This window comes from Balaenoptera borealis (genome assembly GCF_965194805.1).
Source record: "Balaenoptera borealis genome assembly, chromosome: 1".
NCBI classification, from domain to species: Eukaryota; Metazoa; Chordata; class Mammalia; order Artiodactyla; family Balaenopteridae; genus Balaenoptera; species Balaenoptera borealis.
The window spans coordinates 15,701,447-15,715,473 of NC_138860.1; the positions used below are offsets into that span (position 1 = coordinate 15,701,447).

The 14,027-nt window shown below is 37.7% G+C and overlaps 1 protein-coding gene and 1 long non-coding RNA gene across 13 annotated transcripts in view; one reads left to right on the plus strand and one right to left on the minus strand.

The window, feature by feature from the left end:
• Window positions 1-14,027, minus strand: part of ESRRG (estrogen related receptor gamma) — a 636,910-nt gene that overhangs the window by 103,166 nt on the left and 519,717 nt on the right. The gene's annotated exons all lie outside the window — the stretch shown is intronic.
• LOC309630527 overlaps window positions 1-14,027 on the plus strand; it is a 29,701-nt gene that overhangs the window by 1,376 nt on the left and 14,298 nt on the right. Inside the window, exon 2 of the long non-coding RNA XR_014245735.1 lies at window positions 1-14,027. This exon is cut by the window's right edge and continues 14,298 nt beyond it. This is a non-coding gene — a long non-coding RNA (uncharacterized lncRNA).

Genomic DNA, 14,027 nt, shown 5'->3' on the forward strand with positions numbered 1-14,027 from the left:
GTTCCAAAATGATCCTAAAGATGCTGCCGTCTCCCAAACCAGAATTCCAGTTGTTGGCAGGATTCACCATTGAGTTTAGAAAACTACAGGCTTACAGATCCCCATCAACCAACTTTATCCTTGCTTAATTTACCCATCTCTGTAGTAAGTTAAGTCAATGTAGCTTATGGGGCCTTGAAGGCATTTAAAGGATATTTAGAGGAGTATTTTTTTTTTCTTCATTTGATTTAGCTACAGCATGATAAGACCATGTTAATTTGTTTTTCTTCTGCATCTCCTTACTAATGATTAGGACAGGCTCTAAACATGAATGCTGGAGACAGAGGTGTGCTGTAAGTGCCTAAAGCGGTGAATTTGGTTCCCACCACCCCATGTTCAGCTCTGCCACTTACTATCTATGTGACTTTGGGCAGGATACCCAAACACTCTATCTCTAAGGATATGAGGATAGTAAGTGCTGCTGAAATACACACACACACACACACACACACACACACACACACACACATAATCTGTTTATAGTACTGAGTACTTATCAGGTGCAAAGCATTGTCTTAAGATCTTTACATTTACTAACTTATTCCTTACACCAATCCTATGAGGAAAAAAGCAAAGGCAACAGAGCACATAGTGGCTAAGTAAATGCCCAGGTTTTCTCAAACAAAAGTGGTAGAACTGGGATCTAGCTGTTTTACTGCCTCTGAGGGATATAACTAAGATTATAAAAAGCATCTAGGACCAAGTTTGGCACACAGTAGGTCCTTAATATAAATGGTAGGGTCTTCTTTCTCTCTGTCTCTCTCTTCCTTGTGTTTCCTTGTCACAGAAATCAATCGCCAGATTCTCTTAGACTAGCCTGAAGGATCAATTCAACTGGTATAAAGAGCCTAGCCTAGTCACTAGAGATAAAATCTCATGAGTATATATAAATATTAAGCCTACTAACAAATATAATGCACCTATAAACACACACACACACACACACACACACGCACACAATTCAAGTTAAGCCTCCAAAGAAACTTCCTGGAATAACCCTTGCCAATGAGTTTATCATCAATACTGATGGAAAATGGACTCAGGTCACAAACACTATGCTGGGTTTAGGGGCAGGAAGAGAGGAGGTCAGACAAGAATAAAACTTATTGCCTGCCTTCAAGGGTCCAGAATCCACTGGGGGACTCTTTTTAATAACTCACTGTAATATATTTTGTACTACACTAGAGGTATGTAAAAAAAAAAAAAAAAAAACCTATGGGAATGTAGAGCAAGAAACAATTAATTCTGCCAGAGGATTCAGGAAGTCTTCACAAAATGGAAGTGATTTCTTTGAGACGTGTTGAATTTCTCTAGGCAAAGACACAGGTGAGAAGGGCACTCCAGGTTGAGAGAATGAATAAGCAGAGACACAGAGGCATGGAAAGCCTGCTAAGTGCCAGCAGTCGTGAGAAGAGCAGGGTGGCTAAAACATACCGCAGCTGAAGGAGGCCAGGGAGATCAACTAGGTTCTAAGTGTGAATGGCCGCTTAGACAACTGGTAGGGAGTTTGGACTTTATCCTGTGCAGTGCGAAAGTCCGGAACAGAAGGCACCGTAGACACATAGACCAATGGAGATTACTTCATAGCCTGGGTGATAAAGGAAAACAATCTATACTAAAGTAGCAGCAAGGGGAGACTTCCCTGGTGGTCCAGTGGTTAAGACTCTGAGCTTCCATTGCAGGGGGCAGGGGTTTGATCCCTGGTCAGGGAACTAAGATCCCTCATGCCCCATGGCTCAGACAAAAAAATAAAAAATAAAAAAATACAGTGGCAAGGGGGGATGAGTAGAAAGAGATGCAGTCAAAGGATCTTCTGTAGGTAGAATCCACTAGGCTTAGTAACTGAAGAGATGGAGGGGTTAGAAAAAGACGAATGCCAGGAGGTGTCTGATGACAGTAGTCTATATACTTGATGCTCTGAATATTTACTCTTGCTTGAAAAGAAAGGAAGGGAGAAGGAAGGAAGGGAAGAAAGAAAGTAGGAAGGACTTGCCTTTGAGGAACTGATTCAATTCTAAGGTGCTGTAAAATGGAAGCAGAAGAGTAGACATCTTGAGTTACAGTAAAGGGCACCTAAGGGCACTTGTTGGTGCCCTACATCACTTCCCAAAATACATACACAACGTAACACAACACCCTTTATCTTCTTTTCTCCATTCCTCTTTCTTCTACCTCCTTCTTCTCCTTCCCTCTTTCCCTTCCCTCTTCTCTGTAGTCTGTCCTAGGCCCAAATACATCAGCAGAGCTTAGCTCTACAAGGCGGGAAGAATCCATAATACTCTGCTCTCTCGTTTCCCTCACACTAACATTAGTGTCACAACCACAATTTACTTGACACTCCTCAGAATCCCATTATAAAAATTCAGGTTCTTCCAAAACTGCTTTGTGGGACTTATTGAACCTAAAAGCTCAGCTATGTTTACCCCTGAGCCTGCAGCCTCAAAGTGGAATAACTTAATAAATGGACGCGGCAGAGACACCTTTATGCTTCCTATGCAAATACTGCTTAGAAAAGCCATTAATGGGAATTATGGAAGGAGAAAGCCAACTAAATACATGGGCCAGAATAAGCAGGATGACTCAGTTGGCCTTCAGGGCCCTTCTCCTCTGCTGGTAATTTTATTAGAACCATTGCCAGTGAAGAAATTTGGAGCTTTTCGAATTGAACTGTAAATTGTTCCTGCTTTCCATGGGATCCTAAAGGAATTTCAGGGGGAATTTTTCTTTGGTTTGTGGAGTGATTCCCTGTGGACTGGGGGAAGTCTTTTGGAAATTTCTGGGTTACCCCTGGGGATTTTCCCCAAAATGGATTCTTCTTTAGAAATAGTTTGGTTATTAATTTTTAAAAATATTGGAAAATTTTTGTATAAAAATGTGTAGCATGTCCCCAAGTTTCTGTTTACAGGAGTCATAAAAACACTATTATAATGGTAACATCTTATAATGGTGGAAATGTTTATACTCATGGTTATAAAACCATGTTACTGCTTTGATCTCTGCAGTAAGAAGTTATTGTTTTAAAAACAACAAGACACTGAACGTGTTTTTGACAATTCTTCATTACCCAATTTATTTTTGGCAGAAGTGCTATAAAGTGTTTCCTTTTTATTTATAAAAATATATTATTTGTGATTCTGGGAAAAAGACTATGAAATGACACGGAAAGCACCTTAAAATGTTTGTCTGTGAGACCACTTAAAGGCTCATAAAAACTATTTTGATGTAACATTTATTGTGTTCTATCATCACGTCATTTATTTTATTTAAAAGTGCATGCCTCTTTCCACATCCCAATTTTAACAAAATCATCTTTTACTGTTCACATCATCCTCAGAAAACTTCAGGTGGCATTAATAATGCTGCCCATTCACACCTGAAACTAACACAATATTGTAAATCAACTGTGGTTTAATAAAAATAATAAAATAAAATAATGCTGACCGTTCACAGTGGCAATATAAAAAAACTCCTTTAACCTTCTCCTCTGTTGTTTCTCTTGCAGCCAAAGTTCCAACACTAACAACAACAAAATGTTGTTTAAAAGATGATAGATATGGGGAATGACGCTCGATACTTTGTAATAACCTATAAAAGAATCTGAAAAAGAATATATATACACACACATATATATGTAAAATTGAATCACTTTGCTATACGCCCGAAACTAACACGACATGGTAAATCAACTATACTTTGATAAAAAAATAAATTAAAAAAAAGATGATAGATATGAATGGGAGAATTGTTTTTCGTTTTCTAAGAACGATATCTCATTACACTCATAAGCTTTCATTTCATTGTTAGCCTCTTAACCCAAATAGGTTTCCTTTTGCTATTTTCCCTGCTCTGTCACAAGTTTCCCAAGAGAGTCTTTCCTTGGTTTGCAACTCCTGTAGAGTAAAATATCACTTCTGGTGTCTCCAAAGGGCCACAATGTCCAGGCTACACTAAATTTGAAGTCCTTTCTCCCTGACTCCACACCCTGCTTTACAAAAACACACCATTTGCAGATCAAAGAGAGACGATTTATGCTTTCATCCAGCTGACGGACGATTAAATTAAAACAGATCAGCAGTGCAGTGCACGGGCAGGTGGCTCCCACCACCACTGTCGGCCTCAGAGCGATTAAATTGTGGCGGAGATGGAGGGCCTTCTGCTCCCATTCCCGCACTTACAGATCAAACGGTGACAAATGAGATGTTACCGCTCTTGTAAAGCAGGGCGACAATCTGTCAAAATCCAACATAATTTGTGACCCTCTGTGACATCCTCTTTCTCTCTTTTTTTTTTTTTTTTGACATTTGAATACAGTGATTGTACTTGAGTCAAGTCCATTTAAGTGAATATAGTCAATTCTATCTAAAGGAATACAGCCTGTTAGCGCCAACATGGTAGCTGAATATGTATCTGGTGAGTACTCCAGCGACCCTTTGTGTTAAGTGCATACCATTAACAATGAATTCTGATTTTTTCCAAGTTATATAATTTGATGTCTTGACAGCCCAGACACTTAAAGCACTACTATTTGTTTTAAATGGCTTTATTTTATTGTTTAAATGTCAGTATCAAAATAAAGTAATGCATACAGCCTTGTCAGTTCTAGTACAGGGGGAAGTATTCCCGTTGAGGAGAGTCTTGAAAGAGTTTGTTCTAAAAATGGACTCAAAAGTCAATTGCAATGTCTCTTGGCTGAATCCTTAAATGACTCATGAAACATATTTATACCACATTTTCTGTTTAGCTGGTGCATTTAATAAGGCACTGAAGCATAAACAGCAAAGGGAGCATAGCATCTTAACTTACTGAAGTTGACATCATTGCCAGGTTAAAAAAAAAAATTACTGACTATGGAAAATGACTGAGGGATGTTTGATAGAACCCACAGCCCAGATAAATGAACAGACCTCTCCGTGGGCTTTAATTGTAACATCTGCTGAATTATTATAGGTGGCTTAGTCTTAAAGGAAGAAAATAAAAGATTCAAGGCACTGATGGAGGATAGTTTCCAATATTTTTAACTACTAGAATGACAGGGAGAATTGATTCTCTCACCCCTCTACTCCATTCAGACCTGTTTGGGGTTTACGAGCCTGTCACATTTCGGAAAAGCCGTTGACTTTCTATGTCAAAGTGGCTAAAGACTTTTCCCAAAAGACTTCTGTTGACCACAAACCTTTAGGCAGGGTAATGCCAACCTTCAGGGAAATCACTCTGAAATAACTTTGTTTACAAAGAATAAAAGTATATCTACACTCTTTGAGCACTTTTTTTTAGGGTTATACTTTAAGGTTCTCGGGCATAAAATGTTTTTCTGCTGTGTAGCTCACTCTGTGATCTACCAAAGTGGGTGGGCTCAAGTTATTCTGCTCATCCTGGTTTATTTCCTTACCTCTGGACTTGTTTGCCCACATTTTAAAGTAACTGTCCGGCTTGATTACAATCCCTGTTAATGACTTGGCTTCAGAAACCCAGCTGGCTAAAGAGCAGACCCCAGTTTATGGCATTTCAGAGTAATGAGCTGAGACAGAAACTTCACCTCCATTTTTGGTACACGGCATTGTGATATACACTAATCTACCCTTATTATGATGGACCTTTATATCCTCTCTAGGCTTTAATGCCTGTCATCACTCTATTGTTACCCAGATGAGGAAAGGGAGAATATGAGCCTCAAGATCTACAGACCTTGTCTATTAAAGCCAGGGTCTCAAGCCAGTCTGAACACATAAGAAGAGCCATGAATTTACTTTCTACAGCCAGGAAAAGGCATTTCACCCCCAAAAAGGGATCCAGCATCTATGGCCAGCAGCTCTACTGTGTCAGGAGTTACTAGAGGGTCGCTGCAGTGGATGATCACAGAAGAAAGTCTACAGTAAGTCCCCTACATACGAACCTTCAAGTTGCGAACTTTCAAAGATGTGAACATGCATTCGCATGTCTAATCACGTATGGCGTGAGTGAAACTGCAGCTTGCCCTCCGTCTCCTATTGTTGACGATCCTTCAGCTCTACCATTTCCCACCTTCTCTCCCTCCTCCAGTCAGTAACTCTTCTTGCCTGTTCACTCGATGCCAGCCCCTATATGCCAGCTGTTGTATCAATACTGTGTTATTGTACTTTTCAAGGTACTGTACTGTACTGTAAGATTAAAAATGTTTTCTTTATTTCTTGTGTTTGTTTGTCTTTTATGTATTATTTGTGTGAAAAGTATTACAAACCTATTACAGTATGGTACTATACAGCCGATTGTGATAGTTGGGTACCTAGGCTAACTTTGTTGGACTTATGAACAAATTGGACTTACGAACGCGCTCTAGGAAAGGAACTCATTCATATGTAGGGGACTTACTGTATTGGGGTTTGGCTCCACTACTGTGTGTCTGTAGATTTCTAGACTGTAACTCCCACAGAGTTACCCTAACTTGCGGTGTGAGGGGTTTTTGTTATCACTGAAAGCCTACCAACAGGTTGGTAGTTAATATCGTGCTTAGTGAAATAAGCCAGACAGAGAAAGACAAACACTATGATGTCACTTATACGTGGGATCTAAAAAAAAATACAAATGAATGTATATGCAAAACAGAAACAGACTCACAGATAGAATAATCCAGTGGTTATGAAAGAGGAGAGGGAAGGGGGAGGGGCAAATTAGGGGTATGGGATGAAGAGATACAAACTACTGTGAATAAAATAGTTAAGTGACAAGGATATACTGTATAGCCATTATGTTGTAAAAATGTTTAATGGAGTATAATCTGTAAAAATACCAAATCACCATAGTGTACACATGAAACTAACATAATATTGTAAATCACCTATACTTCAGTGTTTATAGAAGTATGTTCTTCTCTGAACCAGTTGGAAAATGGGTATAAAAAAAATAGAAAATGCAGGTTTGCCAAATGTCCTCTTCACAGTAATCCTTCCCAAGTCAAAAAATGCCACGTGAAAAATTTTAGAAAGATTGACTTTTATTTTCCCCTTCATCCCATCTCGCTCTTTCTCCATATTGTTTATAAATGCAAATAGGTTAGAATTGTACCTATTGTGATTGACAAACAGCAGTCACTGGGGTGGTCAACTGGCCTTCATTTGTTAACAGATTACTTCTACTCCTGTGAGTTCTGTCTGGCTCCTGGGTCTGCAAAGGCCTTTGCTGATTTTATAACCTGCCACAAAGCAACGAGCTGATCTCTATTCCTCACTTTCCTCTCTCTTCTCTCACTTTCCTGCTTTTGATGTAGATTCTCTATTAGACACAGGGGATATAAAGCAGGTTTTCACCTTTGCCTGGAAGTAAGCACAAGGGGAGGAAAGAGGAAGGTGGCAGAAATATTCTGAACTTTAAAATCTTCCCTCTACCTCCAAGATGAGGATAAATGTCCCCCAAAGATTCCCTGAGATACACGCACAGACAGCTCTCCCCCCACAGGGATCTCCTGGCACCTCAGGGCTTTTTTGTTTTTTTTTTCTTTTTCTTCTTTTGATGGAATATAAGACTCTCAGTGTATGTAGAGATCTTTTCAAGCAAGACTACTGTTCTGTATCTGTCAAATGACATCTTCATAAGATAAAACTCATCTGATCTGTTTCTTTTCAACGCTTTCAATGTTTGCTATAAGACGTTAATTATATCTGAACTTTCGTACCTCTAACAATTTCTCAGACTTTCCTTAGCTAAAGCTCGCATCTTCTCGTGTAACTTTTCCAGCAACAGAACACAAGTGCATCTGAGTGGCTGATGCTGACCAAACTGGAGACCACTTGAGAATGTCACTAAAAGAACAGTGGCTGAAGCTTATAAATAGGTGACACTATTGATAAAGCATCAACAAAATGCTTCATGCTGTGAAACATAAAGCCCAAGCAGTCATATTGTTAAAAACCTGTTCCTGTGTCTAATGTCTACATAAATAGCATGAACGCAATCTCATGAGCTGCTTTGTTTGGCCTCAAGCTAATCACAGGTGCAGGAGAGCAAACTTTTCCTACTAATTGCTGGTCTGCTTTAAAAACAACAACAACAAAACAAAAAAACCTTCTGGGGTGTAGGAGACTTACAATGGGAGCAAACATAATATCACAGAGCGGAATTCAAAAGAATCCCAATTATTTGAACATTCAGCAATGATCACATATTGTGGTCCTTAAGTTTAGACCAATAACATTTTGATAACAAAAACGCTCAACTCTTGGCCTTAACCTCACCCGGCACTTGTTGCTACTGAAAGATTAAGGTTATCTCTCTATGTAAGTAACCCACATTTATGTCCAAAATTAGACTATAAAGCAGGAGACTTCTTGGCTAGAATAAAATGGTTTTTAACATCAATTTATTAGTACTCTGAAAATGCAGGTCCTTTTCCCTCAGCTGAATGACTAATGCATTACAAGATTCTGTGATACCCAAACCATTGACTGTCAGAAAGATTTAAGTTCAAATCAACATGCATTTATTCTTTGGTATAGCAATATGGAAGGCTGATGGCATGAATATTTTACAGTAATGTTTCAATATTAAAATCCCCATATTGAGATTCTGGAGTAGCATACAAATTATATTTAACCATCAAAAAATTCATTGAAGTACTTATTAGAGTATCAGTAATAATAGTCATTAAAATTTTATGATCACTTAAAAAAGAGCACTAAATAAAGACAGTTTAGCAAATGCCCTATTTACATATTTTAACAAGACTTACATAGTAATATCAAAATCACATTGAATGTGAGAGTAAAATTAAACTTGCCCTCAAAAGAACAGATACATTATGGATCTACCCTGATAAATTTGCTTGTTTTCCCAATAGTGGGGTGAGTTGCACTCATTCATTCACTCTGCCTTTTTGGACCAGCTGGGATATTACACAAAATATGACCAAGGGTCAGGGGTTCAATCTATGAATTAAGGACAGAATTAACTAAAGAGGCTGTATAGGAATTGAGTCTGCAACCTTAGCCTCCTTTAGCACCAAGTCTGATTTTGCTCGGCTAAACACTTACACATGGACATCACCTGATTTTACATATATGTAAGTAAAGAATATGTATATAACTACTCCCACACATATATGTATATATATATAGGTGGCTCACTTTCATTTAAAACCTTTTAGAATATTTATGCAAGTTCAAGTCCTTAAGCATTTTGATATATAAAATATGAAGCTGATTTTTCACAGCATTTTAGAAAGCTGATGAAAATCATTTTCAAAACTATGGGCCCTCACACTTTGCACCTCGATCCAGTGTAGACCATAAAACTAAAAAATTAGTGGGATTTGCTTTCTTTACCTTACATGTGTAAGGTTAAGTGTGATCACTGTAAATTCAACGCACTTGAGTAAACAGTAGGCCAACAGAAATTTTCAAGGAGAGATATATGTAGGTACTCAGGGAAGATGGGTGGCCTGGGGTCAACAACCAAGTCTGCTGAGAGTAGCCGTGCCATTGACACAGGTCACTTTGGTTTCCTTGGGACGAGTGATTTACTGGCAAACACATTCAGTAGAACCCGTTAGGCTCTATCAGAATTTGAGGCTCATGGGGGCCAATTCATTTGACAAGACATGCAGCAACACAAAATCCAATGAGGAATAAATAAGCCATGCCATATATGAGTCCTTAGCTATTTTCCTTGTTTTCCTGTTTAGTGCCTTTACAAACTGTCTAACACTATCAAATCAGAAAAGTGAAAGACTTCCTAATATCATACTGTTCTGATTGTGTGTGTGTGTATACACATGCTCATGTGTATGAGAGAGAGAGACAATTATAGAAATCATAGATTCTTATAATCAGAAATTTATAGAAAATATGAAATACAAAATGTCAAGTAATGCATTCTGAAGTATTATCTAAATAAACAAAGAAAAAATATCAGAACGTTTTGGGACCGTCTTCATTCTATGGTGGTAACAAATTCATCAAAAAGCCCATGATCACCATTGTTCCTGTTTCCCTTCTTCAAAGAAATAGGAATTAAGGTCTCTCACTGCCATTGGCTGCCAAATAAGTAAGTTTCATGCACCTTATATGGCAGCTATATGAGCTTTAGAGGTAGGACGTTAACTTTTTCCTGCAAGAGTCTAGCTAACGCCAAGCAGGAGTTCTGTATTCTGAAAGGCATGACTGGTGACAGAGGACAAAAGACCACAAACAATAATTTGCAATGTGTTTGGGCCCTTCTCCTGAAGCACCTTCAGCTTCCCAATGATCTTTTTTGAGCTTAATATCAAAATTCAATTACATCTTTCACGACACAGAGTGGTTTGTTTAGTTGAAGAGTTAAAAGATACCCAGAATGACTTGATAACTGAATAATCCATAGAGATTATTAGAGCCAATACATGTGGCTAGCGGAGAGTCAAATTTAACTCACAATATCTAGTCAGTAAAATACCTAAAAATGTTTTTAAACTGAAAAGCTCATTCAGTTTGAATTAGAGAAACCTTGAATATATAACACTGACTCAAAAAGATCCAAAGCATACAACCTTCTTCATTTCATGGTCCTTCCCAACATTTCAAAAATTAAAGAATAAGCCCTTTTGGTATTAAAAAAGCTCTTAATACATGTAGAATTTTTTTTTCGTATAATTAGGAACCCTCCACTCTATAGTAACAGATGGTAGAATATAGTCTTTAAAAGCCTGGGCTGGGAAGTCAATTTCTGGTTTGAATCCCAGCCCTGTAATGTACCCATGTGATTCTGAACAAGTTACTTAATATCTTTGTTCCCCAATTTTCTCATCTACAAAATGGGTTAAAAATAGCACCTAATCCTTAGTGTAATTTTGAGGATGAAATGACTTAATATACATAAAGCTCTAATTGGAAAGCAGCACTATTTAATACATTTTAGATCAGCCCATCACAGAGCCAATTTGCCAGTTTAAATGCTATGCTGCCTCCAGAAAGTCCTACTCAGTCTTTTATATTCATTCATTCAATTGTTCTTATTCTCAAAGAGTTTGGACAAGGACACACCACCAAGCTAATGGCGAACGAAGAAAAAGAACTAATGAGGCCTACTGTTGACAATAAGTGTGTACTTTGGTGGGGTGGAGTAATTACTTAAATAATATAAGTCAATCCTTCCTTCACTAATTCTAATTCATTCACATTACACTCTGGCACAAAGTGAATAAGGAGTTTAATCACTTATATGTGACCTAGGAAAATGTTGACAGTGTTTGACCTCAAGGACAAAAAATATAAATATTTACAAGAATGTACACTTTTATAAGATAGTAATCTCCTCTCATCCATGGTCCTTTGATCTGTGACTATAGTTACCATTTGGAACATCTACTGAAATATCCTCCATTTTCAGAAAATAGTTCAATGCAGAGCAGTATTTTGAATGATGCAGAAAAGAGGACTGATCTTTAAACACGTTTGGCTCACCAATCTGAAATCTGCTATTCCTTGAGAAAATATCAGTATTGACATAAAGCTTGGACACCAGATGTCAAGATGCAGGGTGTTTTCCAATGAAGACTCCCATCTTATTTTGCTTTTACATCAGCCAATGAATATGGATAAGACTGGAAGCAGCCCTGGATATGTATCCACAGCAGAAACTCACTGTAAGTGGCATATAAGTGAGATTTATGTATAAAATTTTGCATACTTATTCTAGTCTAAAGCACTCAAAGCACTAATCTTGACCTACCCTATCCAGTTGGGCAAAAATCCAATTTATTATTCAATTTCAATAATTTTCTTTTCTTTAAGTTTCATTGGAAAACTATGCCTGCCTACCTCATATAGTACTAAAAGATACATCCTAGTGATATGTGCTTAAAAGCCTTGACAAAGAGGTACAATATTGAGGGCCACATACAGTAATTATTCCATACATCCAATCAAATATACCATTGGTTGCAGCCTTGTGTGTTGTTACCAGGTGAGGGGAAAGGAGATGCAGAAGGACCTTAACCCACACATCCAGGTAATGTTAGGATAAAGCCACGCCCCTTAGAAAAAAGGCTTCCCTCAGATAGTTCTCATCTCTAGTCAACACCTGAAGTTCCCAACAATGCCATTCCCTCATTGTCATCTTGAGGAAGCAGAATGTCTCATTATTAATCAAGCCATTTGGGGGCAGGTCACCAACCACAGAAGACAAAATTTCACTCTCCCAAGTCATCTTGGCTCTGTTGTTCAGAAATAGAGATTGATGGCACACAAGGCTTAATCAATTGCAGTAGATGGCTCCACTGATTTTTCTGATGAAGTGATTATTACTCCTTCCAATAATATTCCCAAATCCCGTCAGGCTCTGAGGGGGGTGAACTCTGCCTCTGAAATGCTTCTCAAGTCCATCTCTTTCTAGGCCTACTGCCATCACTCTCGTGTGGACCCTCACTGTTCGACCCTTGAAAAATCCACAGTGATGTGCTGACTAGATTCCACGCCTTCCCTCCATCCACGCGTCTCCCTTAAACACATCACTTCCCTTAAGGCACAGAAGCCTTAATTGATGTCGACTGTCTACAGGATACAGTGCACGTATTTGGCCTGGAATTCTAGCAACACCCTCCACGATCTGGGCCTTATCAACTCCATCCTCATCTCCAAATTCTGCCTTTCCCAAAACTTGATTTGAGCCAGAATGATACTTACCATACCCTGAAAATCACTTAGACCTGTGACTTAAGTGACATCTGTATATAACTGGCCACAGTTACTCTTCTGAGGAAGGTCTTTCCTCTTGATTTCTGAAGTTCTAAGAATTAACATTTCTTTAAGAATGGGAGGAAGTCCACTTCTAAAAGACTTCTTAAAACACTCTGGTCATCTTTAATTAGTTAGGAACTCAACTCTGATAACTAGTGTCTGGCTTATTTATACAGGACCTCTTCTATGCTCTTGAGAATTGTTATATTTCCTTTTAGGTGTTCTTTGATCCTTCTCAACTAGATCAACAGCCCTTTAGGGGCACAGACCCTATACCTGAAATTCCCTGAACATATTAAAGTGATCTATACATAATGGAAAATTTGTTCACTATGATATTAAGAGAAATGTGTGTTTCTCCCTTCTATTAAATAGCTCTGATGGAACACAAAGAAAAATTATGTATATTTATAATATACAATTATATATAAATATAATATAAATGTAAGAAATTATATAATACATAGTTTTATTTATAAAATATATAAATATATTTATATATTTATATATATTATATAGATTTTTCCCATAAAATAGTGCACACAATCATTTCCTTAGTAGGCCATGCTTTTTATTGGTGTTTGCATCTTGTAAGCTCAATTTATAAGGTCAGATTTTTCCTGAAGAAGAAATTTAGATGCATATGAATCACTCTGATTACAGGTTTCTCTTTTTCAATATGCTCTACATTGATTTGAGCCTTTTGAAGTCTCAAAATAAATAAATTACTAGTGTATTTGAAAGTAATTTCCATATTTCTAGATGAGATTGGCACTTTTAAAGATATATAAACTAATCTAAATCCCTCCTGTAGAAGATAGCATTTTAACAATATTATTCTTTTTTTTTTCCTAGGAGTTCAAAACATTAACTTTCATAGTCACAGTTCAATGCAACTTATGACTAAACTTGACATCCATCAAAATCAATTAACTCTACCTTTTAAGAACAGGGAACAGGGCAGATTTTGTTTGCAGCATTATATAGATTAACATTACCCACATAGATGATATCATTATTATCTAGCTAAATTCCTACATCCTATGAGCAATACATCCAAACAATGAGGCCAGAAAGTACTAATGTAAAAGATTCCCTGCTCCTGTTCTTCTGACAGAGCAGGAAAGGTGCCAGGGACAAAGCTCCACTATTGAGTGTCTTAGGAAATTGAAGAGTTACTTTACCAACGTTGGAAGGTACAGGGAAGGAAGCAAGACATCTGAAAACTAGTCAGATGCTTACAAATCCTTACAAGGATAACCTTACAAGGGTCACTAGACCGTATAGTTCTGAAAAGGTACCCAT